The sequence below is a fragment of the Wyeomyia smithii genome, chromosome 1 (assembly GCF_029784165.1).
Source record: "Wyeomyia smithii strain HCP4-BCI-WySm-NY-G18 chromosome 1, ASM2978416v1, whole genome shotgun sequence".
NCBI classification, from domain to species: Eukaryota; Metazoa; Arthropoda; class Insecta; order Diptera; family Culicidae; genus Wyeomyia; species Wyeomyia smithii.
The window spans coordinates 179,001,655-179,021,991 of NC_073694.1; the positions used below are offsets into that span (position 1 = coordinate 179,001,655).

Sequence of the window (20,337 nt, forward strand, 5' to 3'; positions counted from 1 at the left end):
CGGATTATCTGTGTGGGTGTTCAGCATTTGTTCTTGATTTGCATTGAATTTACTATGTGAGTAGAATAATCGTGGTCAAGATATTTTTCCTACAACTTTCCCCTGCCAACAGCGGCAGCTAGGTGTTGCTGTTAGGTAAAAGTTTTACACATTATCCTTCGCTGCGCGTTGGGAAGTGGTTCCAAGGAGCCAATGATTCACCACCCACAGAGGCGACGGTGACGGCGTCGACGACGCGGGCTATGATATAAGCCATTAGTTTTGCTTTTCGCGCCAAGCTTTCTCCCTCTCTGGAACACAGGTACAGGATCAGACAAGGGATAGAATATGGAGGAAACGTGCTTGTATCGACGACAAGGACTACGACTACGACTTCGACTGCGACTAGCTACGATAAATCCTCAGATATTGATGCGCTGTCGGAACGCAGCGCACGAAATGCAATTAATTTACGACCGCACCGCTTTTTTACGACTTTCCTATGCAAACAAATTGGCCGCAAAGTCGGCCACTACGGACAGGTGCACCGATGATTGTCTCACCAGCTATGATGATCGCGTTATTGAGTAATTACAACTGACTGACTGAAGTCACTTGCAACACATAATATTTTTAGGTACTTGAAGGTAAACAAATATTTTCACCTGTAAAGTGAATTGAATTTGATTTACATTTACTACAGAACTACAGTTTTTTTACCTTACCGAAAAAAGTCGATTATACAAAACAGTTCTCAAAAATGTGAACAACATTTTACTCCCTTGTGCACGACTATGAATCTGTTGCATGTTACCGTTCCTCACACAGGTTCACATAACGTTCATTCGATACCAGCGATGTTTGCGATTAGTTGATGACTTAGTTACAATCATTCCGGTGCATTCTGATAAATGTCCCTATTGTGAGAATAGCATAGATTCTAGTGTTGCTGATATCGCACAGCAACCCTATCACTAACGAAACTCGATCTACCGCCCACCCCGTCTCCATTAAATGATAATACGCCTCGCGTGAAATTAGAACCGCATTCACAATGCGTCATCTATGGCGCGGAAAAACGATGTAATTTAAGGTCTCCTTGGATAAACACTTCACATTGGTTTTACGGCACATGGCTTTACACCCGCCAGGCCACCGTCACCGCTACTCCAATAAACTCACTAACGCTTATGATCGCTTATGATAAATGAAAAGAATGGAGGCCAGCACAAACAAACTCATTTTCCAGCAGATGGGTTTCCTGTCTGCTGCAGCCAGCTAGACGACAACCGGCGTGGTGTCCACCCTCGGTTATGCCGCATAATATATGTGTGTGTGTCTGTGCGTGTGTATGCCATCAGGTACCCGGTTATCGCAAAGGGAATATTTTGATCAATAACAATTTAATCAAAATAATTGATGACGATGATGAGCATCCACGCCTACCAACATTACGCGTTCGGTTTGGCACGCGAAAATAGGGAGGCTGCGAATCATCCATGTCCATTTTCTTTCTCGCTGTCAATCTTGCTTTTATTGAGCGAAACGAGAGGCAAATATCACTTTAGCCGAATTTTGTTTCATATAGTAATAGTTTCTGTTGGAGAAAAACAAAACTACCTTCACGCGCCGATATGCCCCTGGGAGCAGCGAGATGAAATTGCGAAATGACTGTGCGTCATGGTTCCGAAGCAGTATTGACGAGTCATAATACTGAGCATGTTTGTCGGAAAGTTTTCATACCAATCGAGACAATTGAAACTAATATGTGAATTCGTAGCGAAATATTTTCTGCAAATGGATTCTCTGAAAACCAACTACCTTAACCTTTAAGATGAACTAAAATTAGAAAGAAAAGTCGAAGAAACTTTCCCCAGGAGGACGAGAATTCTACCACTGATAAATGTATATGGGTCATTCCATACGAAGTGACCACGAAAAAGCACAAACTTGGACACGACCATCACAGATTTTGCTCAAAGTTGGGAGAATTATTCATCTACTGTCTTTTTGGAAAAATCCCAATTTTGGTGTCGATTGGAATACTCCCCGCTCTCCAGGACCTCCCTCTTTATTGCAAAGTCGCGCAATTTTTGTCAAAATCTCTTTTTTTCTTTTTCTTACAATTCATAGACGTAAGATGCCCGAAAAATACTGATAGATGATTTTTGAAGAAAATAAACCAAGGAATCCATAAAAATATAAGTATTGACCGGAAGTGTTGCCAGATAAATTATTTTTGTATTTGAAAACTAAATTCACACTTTTCGGCAAATGCAACCATTTTATTTTTGATTTGATAATTTCATCGTGTTCCTTGGAATATTTCACATAATAAACAACTATCATCCCGAGGTAATATGAGCCAATCTCGATATTACATTTTTACGAAAAAAGTAGTAAATTTCGTAATTATTTTATTTTATAATTTATAGACGTGACACCCGAAAAAAATAGTGATAGGTGAATTTTGAGGAAAATAAACCAAGGAATCCAGAAAAAATATTGTTTTTGCCCGGAAGTGTTGCCAGATAGATTATATTTGTATTTTAAAATCAAATTTGCATTTTTCGGCCAATGCAGCTAATTTTATTTCAAATTTGATGATTTCATCTTGTTTTTCAGAAAATTTTACGTAAGAAGCTCTTACCACTCCGTGGTAATATGAGCCAATCTCGAGATATAACATTTTTACGAAAAATAATTACGAAATTCAGAACTATTTTCGTAAAAATGCTATATCTCGAGATTGGCTCATATTACCACGGAGTGGTAAGAGCTACTTACGTAAAATTTTCCTCTTCCTGTGTCTTTACAACAATGAGAAACAAGTTAACAATCAATACGTTTTCAGTCAAGTGATTCTAGTGAATTTTTGTATACTGTGCTAAATGTTAATTTTCAAATTACATGCTTGATACATGATGGAGGAACTTCTGTGCAGATTCCAGAAAGGTAAGTAAGGTGCGTTTGGAACACAGCATCAGCAAAGTCCAGTATTTTCATCGTGATAATCTCTTTTTCTATAGCACAAGGATGCCAGGATTACTGCATGGACATTTGACTTCCGTCTTTTCAAGTGCAGAAACCAGTGTGGAATCATATTGATCGCATCAAGATAGGCAGAAACAGAAAACTGTTCTAAAGAGAACCCGCTAGGTTCTACGTGAATTTTGCATAAGTTCTGTGTCGTCAGTGTAATCAGCGGCCATCCAAGATTTTCGCAGGCAAGAAAAACAATGCGCGACTTTGTGTTCTGACTCAAGCCGTAACGAAGAAAAAAATCAAGGAGGAGATCTACACAATGGATAAATTTTAAGTGAATACCCGGACGAACACATACGATTCGCATAGATTCTCTAGGATTCCTCACACTGGATTCCTGAGCGTCCTTGAAAAAGATTCCTGAGAAAGAATCCTCAGGAATGCCCTGTGTATGACTCTAGGATTCTTGAAATAAGAATCGTGAGTGGGAATCCTCCGGATCGTGTTTGCGATTCCTTTCACGATTCCGTCACCGAGTTATAGGTATCCTGGGGATGGATTCTCTGCGTGTTAGTGAGGGTACTGTAATGTTTTTACTTTTTTTCCTTTCTTCCGTTGTACCAGCATATGGGCCATATAAAATATATAATGCAAAGTTTTGAATATTTCGATTTAAAGAATAAACAGTTAAACTAAAGAGAAATCCGTTGATTTGGTTATTACATTATTTTTAATTCATTAATTTTATAAAGTAGAATTACAAATGCTATCAACCACCGCCGACATTGTTCCCTTCTTTCCAGTTGTAGGCCGTTGAGATGGCCTGTTGGAGCGAATCCTTATTTAAATTATTTGAAATCAAGAGGATATTAGCTAAAGTGTCCTCTCCCAGGCCAGTCCGAAGGGTTCAAGAAAACCAAACCATGCGCCCTAAAAACTCTTTCCACGGACACGTCGGATGGCGTGGCTAACACAATTTATGCAACTGCGTACAGCTCAGAGTTGAAGGCTTTTCGTCACAACCAATGATCCCAAACATTGTAACTGTGGTTTTGTCTTGGCTCTGAGCATAACGACTGAATCTGTTGCAGGAAATATGTTTCATCTGCCTGGTGTTCCATGTTAACCGATCCGCCATACATGTCAATCAAAATGCGATCAAATTCATCACCATAGTTTGCCTCCGAAAGTGATTCGTCAGAGATCCGAAGCCATGATATTTTCTGGATCATACATTGGAATTAAAGTTTCAATAATATAAATGTTTCTAGTATCATGTGTTAAACTTACCCTTTATAAACCTTTTGACTGAGAAAAACAATGGAAAAACTTCTATGTTGAAAATGTCACGTCACTGCCGAAAGATATGAATTTTTAAATTTCACTTAGAGTGGCTGTCAATTGATAATTGAGAATGCACTCAGTAGATCCAAGTGTGCGACAGTGGTAAGAATGCAAATCAAAATAAAAAAGGCAAGATAATGAAATGGTTATCATATATTTATGGATATCTTTGATTACGGGCGGTAGTCAGTGGGTGGAAGAATCATTACACTGACAGTATATATCAATCAATTTCATATCTCTTATTTCGAATTTTTGCAGCCCTGGTCATACCCAACACACCTCCGTTGTACAGGTTCCAACCTTAATCAAAATTTGTGCTAACTCTGCACAATATTGATGTGGTTTCCTACCATTAAACTTTTGTGTGTATGTCCTGCACAGAACCCATGAAACACACAAAACAAAACAAATGTTCTTAGTTTTATCCCTTTATACGTAGTGTCAAGTGCAGCAAGAAGTTGATCTCGCACGAACGGCTTTAATTCGGCTATTTTGAAAGCAGTGATAGCTGTTTGACGCATAATTGAGCCAGAAAACCAGACAAAACGGATTCAAGTAAATTCTATGGGAATGACGTAAGTGGCATAGATGTGGTCGCTAGTTATGAAAATCGTATAATACCCTATTTGGCCTCGCATCCATTCGGGCTCGCTTCAATATGTCTGGTACCTGTATGCGTACCGTCCATTATGCCTAGCGTACTATGCCTTGCGTCTGTATGCTAACAGGGTGTTATCGTCTAAAAGCGCTGCACTGTTCACTGTGCTGATCGTACTCACAACATGAAAACTGCAGCATAATTTGGCTTCCTCATCAACTATTTTGGTGTCTAAGGTTGTTCCATATAGTATTTGGCCGTTTCCTTTCATTTACTACAGCGTCTCTAGTTGTCGTGCTAAGAAACTAATGACAGGGTTTTGATTCGTGGTAAAAAAATAGTCAGGACTGATAAACGCGTTGAAAAGTTATCCAAGATGGAACGCGAGAGACGATAAAAAAATGTGCACACTAACGTTGAAAACCCTGCCCGTGTTGGAGGAATAATTGCCAAGGCTCTCGAACTACCGAAATCGACTGTAAATACCGTGCTAAAACGTTACCGGGATACTTTGACGGTGGATCACAAACAAACCAAACGTTAATGGACAAGTTTACAAGGAGAAGTAACTTCAGGAGCTAGTTTTGCCGTTCATCCAGTCACACGAAGGCCCCGTGAAGTTCTGGCCCGAACTAGCCAGCTGCCACTACACCCGGGATGTGCCACTACAACCGGGATAACCTTGATGTTATCGAAAAAGAGAATAATCCACCAAACTGCCCACAGTTTCGTCGCCGCCGATACGGCTGATGTTGCCTCTGTGCAGAAATTGATCAACTGGCTTACTTCAGACCTCATTTCATCGTACATCTTTTGGTTTCTTCGAGCCAAATAAACAAATTAAAAAAACTGGTTGACACAGAACACGTAAAGTCATATTCTGGTTACCCCTACAGAATCTGATTTCACAACAGGTAGGTTAAGTTATGTCTTTATATATCAACCAGTTGAACGCTCCCGGCGTCGCTCGGGTTCAAGGGTTACAAAATTCATCACTTCAAAATATCGCGTCACTTTTTACATAGTAAGTATACTTTTATCATCACTTGAACTATTATATCAATATTCTTAGAACGCATAGTGTGGAAATACCCATATTGGAATGTATTTGGCAAAATTGTGCTATTTCACAGACACTTAAAATCGCCAATTTGGATTTCAAAATGTCGTCTGGGGTCGGATATTGATTCTGAAAATACTCATGTTCAATGGTGTTTGGCCATTATACAGTCAAATACACCCCAGAAACAAAAGGAATAAGATCAACTGCTATGCGAAATTTGCATTTATACATGAGTCTAGTCATACATGGGGTACTAAATCAAAACATTTTTTTTTTGTTATAATACATTAGCAAATGTTCAAACATCATGTTTTAGTAAAAGTAAAGGTCATACGTATCAGATCGGCAAGGTCAAGGCTCTCCAATTCATTCTTGAGTTCAGGTATAATAATCTGCAAGATCAACCGCGATTACTACAATGTTTGTAGTAACGTATCCGACTAGAATAGCTTCATTTACTTGGGATGAATGGCATACATTCATTTGTCATATATTTCAGATGTTCATTGCCAGTAATCGCATAATTGTAACATTCGACATTTTATGGATTTCGTGCTTTTTATTGGGAAATCTTTAAAACAGTATGTATTTTTTACATCTGAAAAAATATACTTATGTTTGTTTGAAAAAAGTCGTGAAAAATACCAAGTTGTTATGTCACATAGCGTAAATAACCGCATAATTGTCACACTACTTAACTTTTTTATCTTTTTTTGTCAAAAAAACTTACATCCAAATCCACATCTGCATCCTTTGGAACCCGGAAGTTATTCTGGTCCGGTAACCAACCACCGGCGATCCGTTTCTGATGTTCAGCTCATGCTTGTTGAATACAAGAAAAACTTCATTTCTCTTGTGATATATTCTAAAAGTACCTTGAAAGTGACTGCATAAAAGTATCATTGCAAAAATTTCAGCCAATTTGACTTCAAAAGTGATGTTCAATATATACATAGTGTAAAGTAGTGTTCTCTTCGTGATACTAAGTTTAGTTGAAGTGTCTATTTGCAAGAATACATTGGGAACAATGCATTTAAGGTCAAAATATAAAAGTGTCATTTTCTCGAACAATTAATTATGCAAATGTTACAATTATGCGATTATGGGCAGTTCAGGATTTGAAGAATCAAATCGTTCTCGAGTTTGAGTCGAATAATTTTGATTTTTTCCAAACAAAAACTTTTTTGGTAACACCAGCTCCTGGCGTTTCCTGCGTTTCTGAGCTATTTGGCATCTAAAAAAGTTTTCGAAATCAAACATTTCATAAACTACTACTCGTGCTTATTTTTATCGGTAAAGTGAAACTTGAACCGAATTGAGCCACGACTTTCCGAAGTTCAATTCAACTGTAATTTTGCATGGAGACTTCTATCAAGAAAACGAAGTTGGAGCTCTACACACCAAAATTTCTCTTTTTGGTTCAGCAAAGTACATTGCTGAAAGTGTATCAGCAAACCATATGTTTACTGAATCACAGCATTTTTTTCAAAAGTTTGCTGTAATTCAGTTCTACAATTTACTGAATTTTGTTCAGTAATTTTTTTTTTTTCTGTGAACCAGTATTTCATTGATAAATTTACTGGAAACCAGTAATCGATTCAGTGATTCGCGAAAATACAGCAAAACTATTTGCTGAACAGAAAACAGTAAATGAATGTATGCTGGAATCCAGCGAAAGAATTGATATGTCAAAAAATTTCACGTCAAGCGTCATTAGTAAAACGCGCCAAATCGCTGTGCAGCTGGTACGGGATCATCAGAAAGCCGCCTTGGTTAGCTCATATTGATGGACCCCTCGGGCACAAATTGGTTGAACGGTTTTTTGGAAAATTGTTTTTTAAGCAATTCTTCATCTTTTGAAGTAGAATACTTCTCTCAGGAAGTTCGGCTACATAGGGATGTGAAATGAAAATCTGAAACCGGAAAAAGTGAAAAATATGTCCAATTTCAAATGCTAATAAGTCGGTTGGTATTCGATGGATTTCCTTCGTTCTTGCAGCAATAGATTGGAAAATCTTCTAAGATTCTTCCCAAAACAAGATAATTGTAATTTTATTATCCACACTATTGTACTATTGAAAATAGTCAAGCCTTGTCAAAACGAAAAATTCGACCTCTGATTGGTCGTTATATGATTGCTTCCCAAGCACGGTCGACAGAATCATATACCTTGCAATTGACAACATGCTATTTGGCCTATATAAGAGCCTGTGTCAGCCGAAGCCGCTCATAATAGTTCTAGACAGCGACAACAGCAATCGTCCTTCCTTAGCAGCAGCACTAGCCCTGTGGTTGGTCACCACATCTCAGGAGCAGCGCGGTTTTTCTCAGCGTGTGTCGTCAGACTGCCATGCCCCGTGTTGGGGCAGCATGAAGATTGCCATCAGGAAATCCAATTTTGGAAATCAAAATGCCTTTTTCAAGGCAAATAAACAAGTTATTGAAAGTTAATAATTTTTGACAACGCAAGCAAGCATTCTGTGTTGGATCCTAGCAATTTAAATCTGTCGCGCCTGGCTAATTCACTGAATGTGAAATAGCTTCCACAGTGCATGTTGTCCGTATATCTTAATTCCCCCACTGTTAGGGCAGCTCAAAGGTTGCGATCAGCAACCGATTTTGAACCGCAAAATGCCTTTTTCAAGGCAAATAAACGAATAATTGAAGGTTAATAATTTTCTGGCATCAACACAAGCGGACATTCTGTGCGGGATGCAATCAAATTCTGTTGTGGTTGTCTAATTTTTACTTTATTTAGTAAACCCCCCACTGTAGGGGCAGCGCGAAGGCTGCGATCAGCATAACCGACTTTGAAAAAAAAAAACTGCCCTGTGAGGCCGCATTCACAAAGACAGTTAGTTCGACTGTGCAGAGCTTATATGAAGTCGATTCAATCAATTAGCATCAACAGAATTTTGTCGTCTCCCATCTGCCAAGTTGCAACGTGATGCAACACGCAACAGCGAGCAAACGAAATCGCTTGATGTTACAAACCGCAATAAGATACGAGTTAAAACCGTTGCGCGTGTGAGAGCAAGAGCACCATCGGTGTTTATTCGCTGGATACAAAAGTCAAATGCGAATTGTGGAATAATTTGTCTGAAGAACATTAGGGAATGGAACAACTGAACTGAAAGGCATGGCCTATTTCGTAACACCCTTAGACTATAAAAGAGTGTTTCTGGGAAAACTAGCTACATTCATTAGTCGGAAGGTGAGCTGGATGGACCGTCCGGGTTGCGCCTGTGGCTGCCTTCAAATTAAACAAATCACGTGCCCTGTGGTTGGTCACCACGTCTCAGGCCTCTGCCTGAGAACGAACGCCAACGCGAGCGATCGGGCGAGATTTTTGCCGTACATCAGCCGGCACTTCCTCTAATGGAAAAGTTGGATCATTTTGTTCAGAAGAATGAACAATTGTTCTTTTGAGGACAAATAAAACACTTAATTTGAAGAGTTAATAGTTTTGGGTACCAGTAGCAGTATGGTAACAGCCTCAGCGGTAGGTGCAGCCGGTACTTTCATGAGGAAGTAAATGGAAGCAGCACGGCGAAACAGTTCGGATGTGCTTAGACGCGCGTCATTTTTCGTTGTTGATATTATTCCCCACATGAAACGACGCGCTTTCGTACGATAGCGGCGGTATGAGCGGTAGATGCATTTGCTAACACTTACTCCAGTAAAGCCGAGTCTAATTTCCAATGTGAAAACACCTTTCTATTGTGTTGGCCGTGCGCATTAGGCCTCTGCCAAGCTAAACGCGAAAAGCGGCGCGAACCGATTCGCCCGGCCGTAGGTTAATGTACAGCCTTAAGTAAAGCTGTGTAAAAGTATTCTACTTAAACCTTGCGGTCGTGGCTTTGCACACAACCCTCCTGTGATTTTTTATTGATCTATTTCTCTTAAATTTGTGATTGAACCCTCTGCAACTAGCACATCCTTTTAAAGAAGAATAATATAACTTTCATTTGGAGCAGAAAAAAGTCGCCATTTTGGACTCCGCACAGTGTTTTATTTTGCCGTTTTCGTGCGATTAATTAAGAATGTTTGAAATATTGTGTATAGCCATAATGTTTGTTCGGAGAAGTTTCAAGATATTTAAAAATACATCTTTAGATGAATGAAGATGAGTGATCAATCCACCTAAAAACGAGATAGAAAATTTACTTAGTTTTCTATGAAGAGGTCCTGAAAATCACAATTTTCATTATAACTTTTTTCTCAGTTTTTTCCGAATTTCCAAACCTTCTACAAAGTTATCAATCATCTCAATTTTTTTTTATAGGGGGGAGTTTGTAATGATTTATTTATGTACTAAAATATCTATTCAGAATTAGTATTGTGTGTTCTGCTACAAATGGTGACATTTCATCACTATTATATATATTTGTACGCTTTTTAGTATTTTTGAATGTTATTAGCTTTCGCAGTTAACATTATGTAATTGTAGGAAAATTATTAAACCTACTTGTCAAGAAAAAAAAAGAAATAAAAGGAATAAAATGAAACTTAAAATAAACTTAAAACTATCTTACTGACTATAAAGTGAGCTAATCGTTGCAATTGAGGATTGCAACGATTTTCGTCGGAATTTGTTGATAATTTGGCTTGATATATTTTCTAATGATTCTACATTAGTGAGCCTATGTAGCTCGTTCGTGCTAAACCAGGGAGGACGCTTCAAAATCATTTTCAAAAGTTTATTCTGAATCCTTTGAAGTGTCTTCTTCCTGGTTGCACAACAACTTGTCCAGATGGGAACTGCATATAACATTGCTGGTCTAAATATTTGTTTGTAAATTAACAGTTTATTCTTGAGACAAAGTCTAGAATTCCTGTTGATAAGAGGATATAAACATTTGATAAACTTATTGCACTTTGACTGGATATTTTCAATGTGCTCCTTGAAAGTAAGATTCTTATCATAAATTAGCCCTAAGTATTTAACTTGATCAGACCAATTTAAGACCACACCGTTCATCTTAATAACGTGGTTATGGGTGGGTTTGAGAAATGAAACTCTTGGCTTATGAGGAAGAATAATTAACTGTGTTTTTGAAGCATTAGGGGAAATCTTCCATTTCTGCAAGTATGAAGAAAATATATCTAAACTTTTTTGTAGCCGACTGCATATAACACGAAGGCTTTTTCCTTTTGCGGAAATGCTTGTATCGTCACAAAACAGAGATTTCTCACAACCTGGTGGTAAATCAGGAAGATCAGAAGGAAAAATGTTATATAAGATTGGGCCCAAGATACTCCCCTGAGGCACACCAGCTCTAACAGGCAATCTATTAGATTTACCATTTAGATAGTTAACCTGGAGAGTGCGGTCAGTTAAATAACTTTGTATCATTTTTGTGAGATAAAGCAGAAAACTGAAATTTGACATTTTAGCTATTAAACCTTTATGCCAAACACTGTCGAATGCCTTTTCTATATCTAGTAGAGCTGCTCCAGTCGAATAGCCTTTAGATTTATTAGTTCGAATCATATTAGTTACTCTAAGTAACTGATGAGTAGTGGAATGCCCATGGCGATAACCAAACTGCTCATTTGCAAAAATTGAGTTCTCATTAACATGTGTTATTATTCTATTGAGAATTATTCTTTCAAAAAGTTTGCTAATAGAGGAAAGTAAACTAATTGGTCGATAACTTGATGCCTCAGCTGGATTCTTCTCGGGTTTTAAAATTGGAGTGACTTTGGCATTTTTCCATTTCGTAGGAAAATGTGCTAGTGCAAAGCATCTGTTGAAAATTTCTACCAAGAAATTTAAAGAGTTTTCGGGAAGTCTTTTGATGAGGATATAGAAAATCCCATCATCTCCTGGTGCTTTCATGTTTTTGAATTTTTTGAGAATGGTTCGCACCTCATTCAAGTTTGTCTCCAATACCTCTTCGGAAAGAAATTCTTGGGTGGTGATCTGAACATACTTTTGGTTTACTTCATTTTCAATAGAACTTACTACGTTCAAATTGGAGTTATGAACACTCTCGAACTGCTGAGCAAGTTTTTGAGATTTTTGTTCATTCGTTAGAAAAATGCAATCACCATCTTTAAGGACTGGAATGGGCTTCGAGGGTTTCTTAAGAACCTTCGAAAGCTTCCAGAAAGGTTTTGAATAAGGTTTTAGTTGTTCAACTTCTCTTATGAAATTCTCATTTCGCAAGAGAGTGAATCTATGTTTAATTTCCTTTTGTAATTCTTGAAAAATAATTTTCAAAGCGGGATCACGAGATCTTTGGTATCTCCGTATGTTCTTCAAACGTATATAATGTTGAAGATCACTGTCAATAATTGGCGCATTAAATTTCACTCAAGCCTTAGGAACTGATAAATTCCGGGCATTGAGTATAAAGCTGCGAAAATTTTCTAATGCTCTGTCAATGTCAGAACTATTTTGTAAAATAATATCATCATTCAAATTTTCCTCGATCGTAACACGATATCTATCCCAATTAGTCTTGTGATAATTTAACACAGATCTAGTGGGATTTAAAATAGTTTCATGGGAAATAGAAAATGATATGGGAAGATGATCTGAATCAAAGTCAGCATGAGTTAATAAATCACTGCATGAATGACTTTGATTTGTTAGTACCAAATCAATTGTAGATGGATTCCTAATAGAAGAATAACATGTACGACCATTTGGAAATAAAACTGAATGAAATCCAGTCGAGCAATCATTACACAATATTTTTCCATTGGAATTCCTTTGAGCATTATTCCAAGATCGATGTTTCGCATTAAAATCACCGATGATTAAAAATTTAGATTTATTTCTTGTGAGTTTTTGCAAATCTCCCTTGAAATATTTTTTTCGCTCACCAGTGCATTGAAAAGGCAAATACACTGCGGCTATAAATAAAATGCAAATACTTGTTTCAATTTCAATTCCCAAACACTCGATTACTTTGGTTTCAAGATGGGGTAAAACACGATGTTTTATTCGACGGTGGATAACTATTGCAACTCCACCACCGGCAACATCAATTCTATCAAACCTATGAACTATATAATTGGGGTTCTTTTTTAGTTTGATATTTGGCTTTAAAAGCGTTTCAGTCACAACTGCAATATGCACATCGTGGACTGTTAAAAAATTGAAAAATTCATCCTTTTTCGCTTTTAAAGAGCGAGCATTCCAATTTAGAAAATTTACAGCATTATTTAAAATCATTGCTGAATTTCAATTTCATAACAATATTAGTTGTAAATTTTATACCTTCTTGAACAGCCTCGTACATCGAGTTACAGTTCAACAAAACGGACATTAGCTGCAGCATGGATTGTTGTAGGTATTCAATCTTTTCGGGAGTTGGATTACCGAAATCAATACTGGCTGACTTTTCAGCACCAAACACGAATGGTTTGTTACTGTTCGAATTTGAAAAATTACCTGTAAGGACACTGGCATATGAACAGCCTGGTGTTGCCTGAACAGGATTATTTTTCTAAAAATTTGTTATCTGAGTTCAAATTATTACCTACAGACACACCTGCTAATGAAAGTGCTGGTGATGCCTGAACAGTACTGAAAGTCTTTTGATTACCCACATTGACAACAGGTTGTTTAGAACTCCTACGTTGTCTAGAAGCAATAATTTTTGACCTTACAAGACAATTAAAGAAATTAGATTTGTGATTTCCCCCACAATTTACACATTTGAAACTATTAGTGATCTCTTTCACGGGGCAGATATCTTTCGTGTGACTAGTGTCACCACAAATCATACATTTTGCAGCCATATGGCAGTTTCGAGTTCCATGACCATAGGCTTGACAATTCCGACATTGCGTAAGATTATGGATTCCTCCATGTCTCTTGAAATTTTCCCACTTTATTCGCACGTTGAATAAAACACGTACTTTTTCTAAACATTTCAAATTATGTACTTTGGTACGATCAAAATGTCCTAAGTAGTTTTCCTGGTGTATTCCAGTTTGAAAAATTTTGGCATTTGCCTTTCGTTTTATCAAAATTACTTGGTTGGGGGCAAAACCAAGTGATTCATTTGATCATTTGAGAGACCTTTCAACACAGCCTTAAACGGTCTCTCGTTTTTGGCATCAAAAGAGTAAAATTTATACATCTTTTCAGTCAAATACTGTAAAAGATGTTTATGACCATCAAAAGATTCGGCCAAAATACGAATTTCGCCTTGGCGACCAATTTGAAAATTAACTTTCACATTCGATAGAAATGATGAAAGTTCTGATCGAAATGCTTTAAAGTTTGCTACAAATACCACAATAGGTGGAACTTTAACCTTCTTCATAACGGCTTTATGCTCAGTATGAGAAGTTTGAAATTCTAGATCCTCAACAGAAGAAAGAATATCATATCTGTTAGTCGAAATTTCAGTGTCACTTGGAGGAGATGCCTCACGTTTCCTTGATGCCGCATCAAAGCGAGCTTTTTTATTTTTTCCAGGCATAACTGGAAAACTTCACTACACTTTCACTTCACTATAGAATTTGAGTGGAAATATCTCAAACCAAATTAATTCACTAAACACTCGTTAACTTTAAAAACAAATTTATTACTTTGCCTTTTAAACAGGTAGTCTTTTAAAAAGATTGCCTGTTGAAAGCGAAAAACAAAATTTTAATATCTCTCGGTAGTCTAAGACTTAGCCTCGAGCTGTTGGTAAAATGCGACCGTACTGTAGGACAGTTCAAGTCGATCTGATCAATCATCTCAATATCAGAGCTGCGATTAATCCAAGCAACATGCTGACTATGACGAGAGAGAAAATATCATCGCACTCGTTTCTTTCTCTCATAAATAGCCAGCAACCATCACAGTAAGCGTGAGGTTCCGACAAGTGATTCAATATCTTGTCTCTTTTGTTGCCATTTTCGGCTTCTCATTGTCAATCGTCGTGAATATACAGAGTTCACTCGGAAATATCAGTGCAATGCAAATCAAGGTGATTTTTGGAATATCAAAAATCGTTTCAGTAGCGTGATTATGTCAGTGCTAGCTTGAAGTTTGTTGCTATCAGGATTTTTTAAAATTGATCTGCTTTGCGGTCTGTGACGATCCCAACTCAAGATATGGCAACCAATGAACTAGGTTTATAATTTCAAACCAGTGGTTATAGGTGTCGCTTGATGGGCTGGCACAACAACTCCGAGTATTCGGAACACAACCGGAACAGGTCCGCATTTTTACATTTTTCAATGAGAGGCATGGTAGGATTTTAAGCACTTCTAAGCACTGCTTTGATCATCGTTACCATGTTACTGAAACATATTCCGGTCATATATCCGAAACCAGTCGATTAACTCCGGCCATCCTCTTCGTTAAAAGAAAATATGAATAAAAACTAGGAGAAAAGCAAAACCATTCCGAACCAAAATTGAACAGTTTCAAAGTTGAACCGTGCCAACATTTAACAGGATCTGTATATAAATATACATACCCATACATATTTAAAAGTTTACTGTTTTGCCACCCGCGATTCATTTTTTTCCGCGAACAACACTGTCTTTAGTTTAACCTACAACAAGCACAATATTCAAGAATCAAATTAATAAACTCATGCTGTCAAAAAACAAATAAAAATGCAATATTATTTTTCAGATATGAGATCATTTGAAAAATATTAAAAGAATTCTTTTTATTACAATTGGTGTTATGAAGAAGCATATTCTCTACTGAGAATAAAAATGAATGATCATACAGATTCAAAAGTACCAAACTAAAATACGCTCAGTTACAAAACGAAGTAATAGTTGTTTATTGACAATGCTTTTAGTCGGCGTGCAGCCAAACCGAGCCAAGCGTCGAAAAACATTTACCACCGCAATTGCTGTGTACAAGCTTTTACAGAGAATTTTTGTTATAATATCGTTATCAAATGCTCAAACGATTTCGTTACTTCATAATAGATAGATTATTACTTCTCATATCCACTGGGTGTCAATAACTCAATCTGAGAAAACGGCGCTTAGTTCGGTCTGATCGCATGCCGACCATACATCAATATCATACATATCAATTGAAGAAAAATCATTGATTTTATGTTTGCTATCCTCATAACATCATGCTGTCAAAATGAACTTGATATTTCTGCTGGTTCAATCTCAGTACAGCCATACCCGAATGATCGAGAAAGATAGCAAGAAAAAAATGAGAGGGAGAGTTGACGCTAAGAGAATCATTGTAACATCGCAAACTATTTTGTAATGAACCATGCATCGTAGTTGGCTGATTCTGGTGTTGCATCATTTTGGCGTAATGTCAGTAGTATGATATTGACTTTCCGCAGCTCTGCTCAATATACATGTTTATGCTGAACTTTGTTATTTTTTATCTCCTAAAATAAAAAAGGTATTTGACATATTTCGATATTGTTAAGGATACTTTCACCTCAACCATCTCAAAATTACGCAATTTTACGCACGTGGCAGTTTCATACGATGAAATAACTATTTTCAGACTTTCAATTAAAGGTACACACTTCGGTATGTAAGAGTATGTAAGCAGCCTTTACGATTGATTTATTGAAGTACATATATAGTTTTAAAAATATTCAGCGCAGCAGCCTTTAAAAATATCTAGGCAAACTAAATAGTAATTGCAGAAGTAGGCTGTTGCATGCTTTATACTGCAAAAAATACTCAATCGTGCTCTCTGTGCTGATAGGTTACAGTTATCGTTAGCTGAACAAAAGTCAAGAAATGTTTTCGGATACATTTGAAGGCATTGAAAAATGGCGGAATCATTAGCTACAGCTACAGGTAATCCTTTGTCAATAGTTCAAGCACTTAGTACTTCGCTGAGAGTTACCAGTAATTTCTGTAGATCAATCATGGTTCGGCAGTGATGAAGCACTTTTTGGTCCCCATAGAGCATTTTTCTGAAGAGGCTCAGGAGGCTAGAAACAAAGAATGGAAGCGGTGAATATTTCAGTTTATTTTCCATTACTCTGTATATGTATATTTTTTTTATCTTCAGATATCGATACTTGGAAGATATCCCGCAAAAGCGCAATCTTCTGCATTGGTTGCTTATTTCGTCATATCCTGTTATCACAGAAGCACGTGGGTGGCCAAAAGCGGACATTAAAACTTTTTCGGAAGACGCGAAATCTCTGCTGGCCCCTTTTGAAATCGGGGAAGAAGAATAAATTGAATTTGGAAAAAAAGCTACTATTTGCATCTACGCTTACAGAAAACAAGATTTTCTGCATTTAAATCGACATACTCAACTTTGAACAGCTATACCTCTTCTTATGGACATCCTAGCTCTTCAGTGTCTTCGGCAAAGTTGTTAGGTATCTGAAATACTATACTTTAACATAATGTAGTGCATTATTAGAGTATTATTGAGCCTTCTAGAAAGGTAAATGCAAAAAAGTAGGTTTTCCCATACAAATTTCCATACAAATTTGAAATGCAATGCGCCAAGCGGAGACAAAACCAATCGACTTCCGGTAAGTTTAGGGTTGTTTGGGGCCCCAACAGGAACCAAAAAAGCTTGGTTCTGGAAAACCGATAATTTTCCCCACCCTAATGTATATTTAGATGATTGATAACTTTGTAGAAGGTTTGAAAATTCGGAAAAATCTGAGAAAAAAGTTATAATGAAAATTGTGATTTTCAGTACCTCTTCATAGAAAACTTTAGGTCGCTCGTAATATATAAGAGATAGAAACATGATGTCTTCGGCAAAGTTTATTGTTTTGAGATCACCTAAAATTTTGCCGAAGACACCATGCATCTATCTCAATCTGATGAAAAAGTAAATTTTCTATCTCACTTTTAGGTGGATTAATCATTAATCTTCTTACATTTAAAGATGTATTTTTGAATATCTTGAAATTTCTCCGATCAAACATTATGGCTATAATCAATATTTGAAACGATATTCAATTAATCGCACGAAAACGGCAAAATAAAACACTGTGCTCCGCCGCCTTCTTGAATTTTATCATGAACATGTTTTTTAGCAAGTTCGCAACCACCGATTTAATGTTTGACATCGCCAGCTGTGAAAAAATGCTTAAAGATACAGTCAAGAAATTAGGTGAGCATTGAGTTTACCTGGCCATTTAGATCACTTTTCGAAATCTTGCTACGAACAGTTCAACGCATGACGTGCGGTATCACATTACGATAACTTTCTCTCAAAAGTCTCTCCTGAACACCAAAGATCATTTTATTGAAAAAAATCAAAAGTCACCGCATCTAATTTTGAGTTTGAGTCATAATGTTTTGTGAATGATGATGCTAATTCTGCCGTGAGATGACAAATGATGTAAGTGCTTTTTTTTTCAAATATGGGTTTTTCATGCCAATTAGTTCATAATTCAATGACCTATCTTTTGGTATCTTTCTTTTTGTTGTTACTTATCCGTACGTTGCATAAAATAAAAAAAAAAAAAAAAAAAAAAACAAAGTAACGTAGGCACCCATTTTAATACACAACTGACAAGAAATTCATTCGTTTTTGGGCCGTACTGAAAAACTGATCACTTGGATCTACGTCACAATGTCATCTCACGGCAGATTACAGAGCTAATTTTTGTCACATCACTTTAGGTGGAATCGGGAATAGGTCTCAAAAATTGAAGTGAGCGTGAGAGTGAAATATATTTCATCGTGAAGTGATTTCCGTAATAAGTACCGATATCACAGATTTTAGTATAAAGAAAACCTTAACCTTTTCACATATATAATCGAATTCGACGCGCGATTCAAAATGATGGTGATTACTGTACACCTATACTGCACAGAGTGAATAATATCGATGATATTATGACGTTACGGAATTTCTTTTTTATAAATCAAAAGAATAGAAAAGAAAAGAGAAAAAGAAAGTTCAGAAGATATGGGGAATTAACTTCTGAGTAACAACCAAAAATGGTCAAATAGCATCCAATATGAGTATTTCTGTAACCGAGATGATGACCAAAGGCCGTAGGTCAACTCCAAAAAGTATTTTGGGTCCCAAGATGGCGACTTCGATTTTTAGGAAAAAATCTAGAATACCAAATTTCAATTCCTGACACAAACAGGTCGCAAATCGACCTTAAACGCCATTCGGACTAAATGAGAAGTAATATATGATAAGTGATCCTGAATTTTGAAACTCTTTATTCCGAGCAATGACGGCTATGTGCACCTATCAAGATGTAAAAAAATATGAATAGATCTTGGATATATTCTTTTTCTGAAAAGCTTCGGTTTTTTGAGCTTAACCGAAATGAGTAACACAAGTTTGACCCGAAAGCTCAAACAGTAAAATAACGAAAGGTTATAGCTTTTTAACTATTCCTGTGAGTTTTGATGCCCCTAGCCACCAACATTTTTTCAAAGATGTGAATGAGTTTTCTCGTAAACATAACGTTGAAGCGATTACTATGTGACCCGGCAAGCAATTACTATGTGACACTTTGACGTAAGTTGACGCATTTCTACATTGGCTGGAGGCACCAAATTTGGCAAGAATGGTTAAAATGCTTTTTTTTGCAGGACAGCATCTTTTTCGCTTTTGTCGACCATTGAAATAGAACATTCTGTGTGGCAGTACAAAGTTTGCCGGGTCACTAATACGAAACGAAATTAGCTTCACAGCGCCACTTCTTGTTCAGGATAAATAAGCCTCAAATCCACTGAATTATATAAATGCACAGTTCGGCTAAAACAACTTTTTTTCGAGGGCACCAACTCAGTATGAGGCTGGCTGGCTTTGAGTTTGTATAAATTGAACATCAACATCATTTGAATTTTTTGTATAGACTTTAAGACTTTTTGTACAGACTATGAAAATTGAAATTTTCTCACTGTACCTCAAACGAACAGACCAGAATTACCAATCGGCAAACAAACGACCGCAGTTTTCGAACCCGGAAGTGATCAGCAAACTTCTACAATTGCATCCTGTCATGTCTCTATGGTCAACAGTTATGAAATGAAAAATAATTCAAGTCTTTTGTCCGATGATACCTACTGTAACTTTTCTCGCTGCACTGTTTCAACCGCAAAAGCTGATAATCCAAAAGAAACCCGGCTGCTGCTGGTAATCACCACTGCGACGGATACCGGAGCCGATTCCGCACAAAAGGACGAAACGAACGCGTCGAACACATGAACAGAACTGATTCCGGCGTAGAAAGGCGATAATCGAACAAGCCACAGCGAGAACGCCAAAACCCAAGCCAGCAGCGTAGCCAAACGAACGGATGTCCTTCGAGGCGAATCCCTCCTCTCCTACATTCACACACAGATACTGGCACAAGCCCACCACACTCACACGAGTGACAGCCGGCCGCCTTGCTTGCGTGCGGTGAATGCATGCCAACTTGCGGGACTTTCTTTTTATCTGTGATACGATTGTACGATTCCG

The 20,337-nt window shown here is 37.3% G+C and overlaps 1 protein-coding gene across 1 annotated transcript in view; it reads right to left on the minus strand.

Moving 5' to 3' along the window:
• LOC129718130 (uncharacterized) overlaps positions 1-20,073 on the minus strand; it is a 69,362-nt gene extending 49,289 nt beyond the window's left edge. Inside the window, exon 1 of the mRNA XM_055668560.1 lies at positions 19,942-20,073. The gene's annotated coding sequence lies outside the window, so the exon portion shown is untranslated. The remainder of the gene's footprint in view (positions 1-19,941) is intronic.
• Positions 20,074-20,337: the final 264 nt, after the last annotated feature.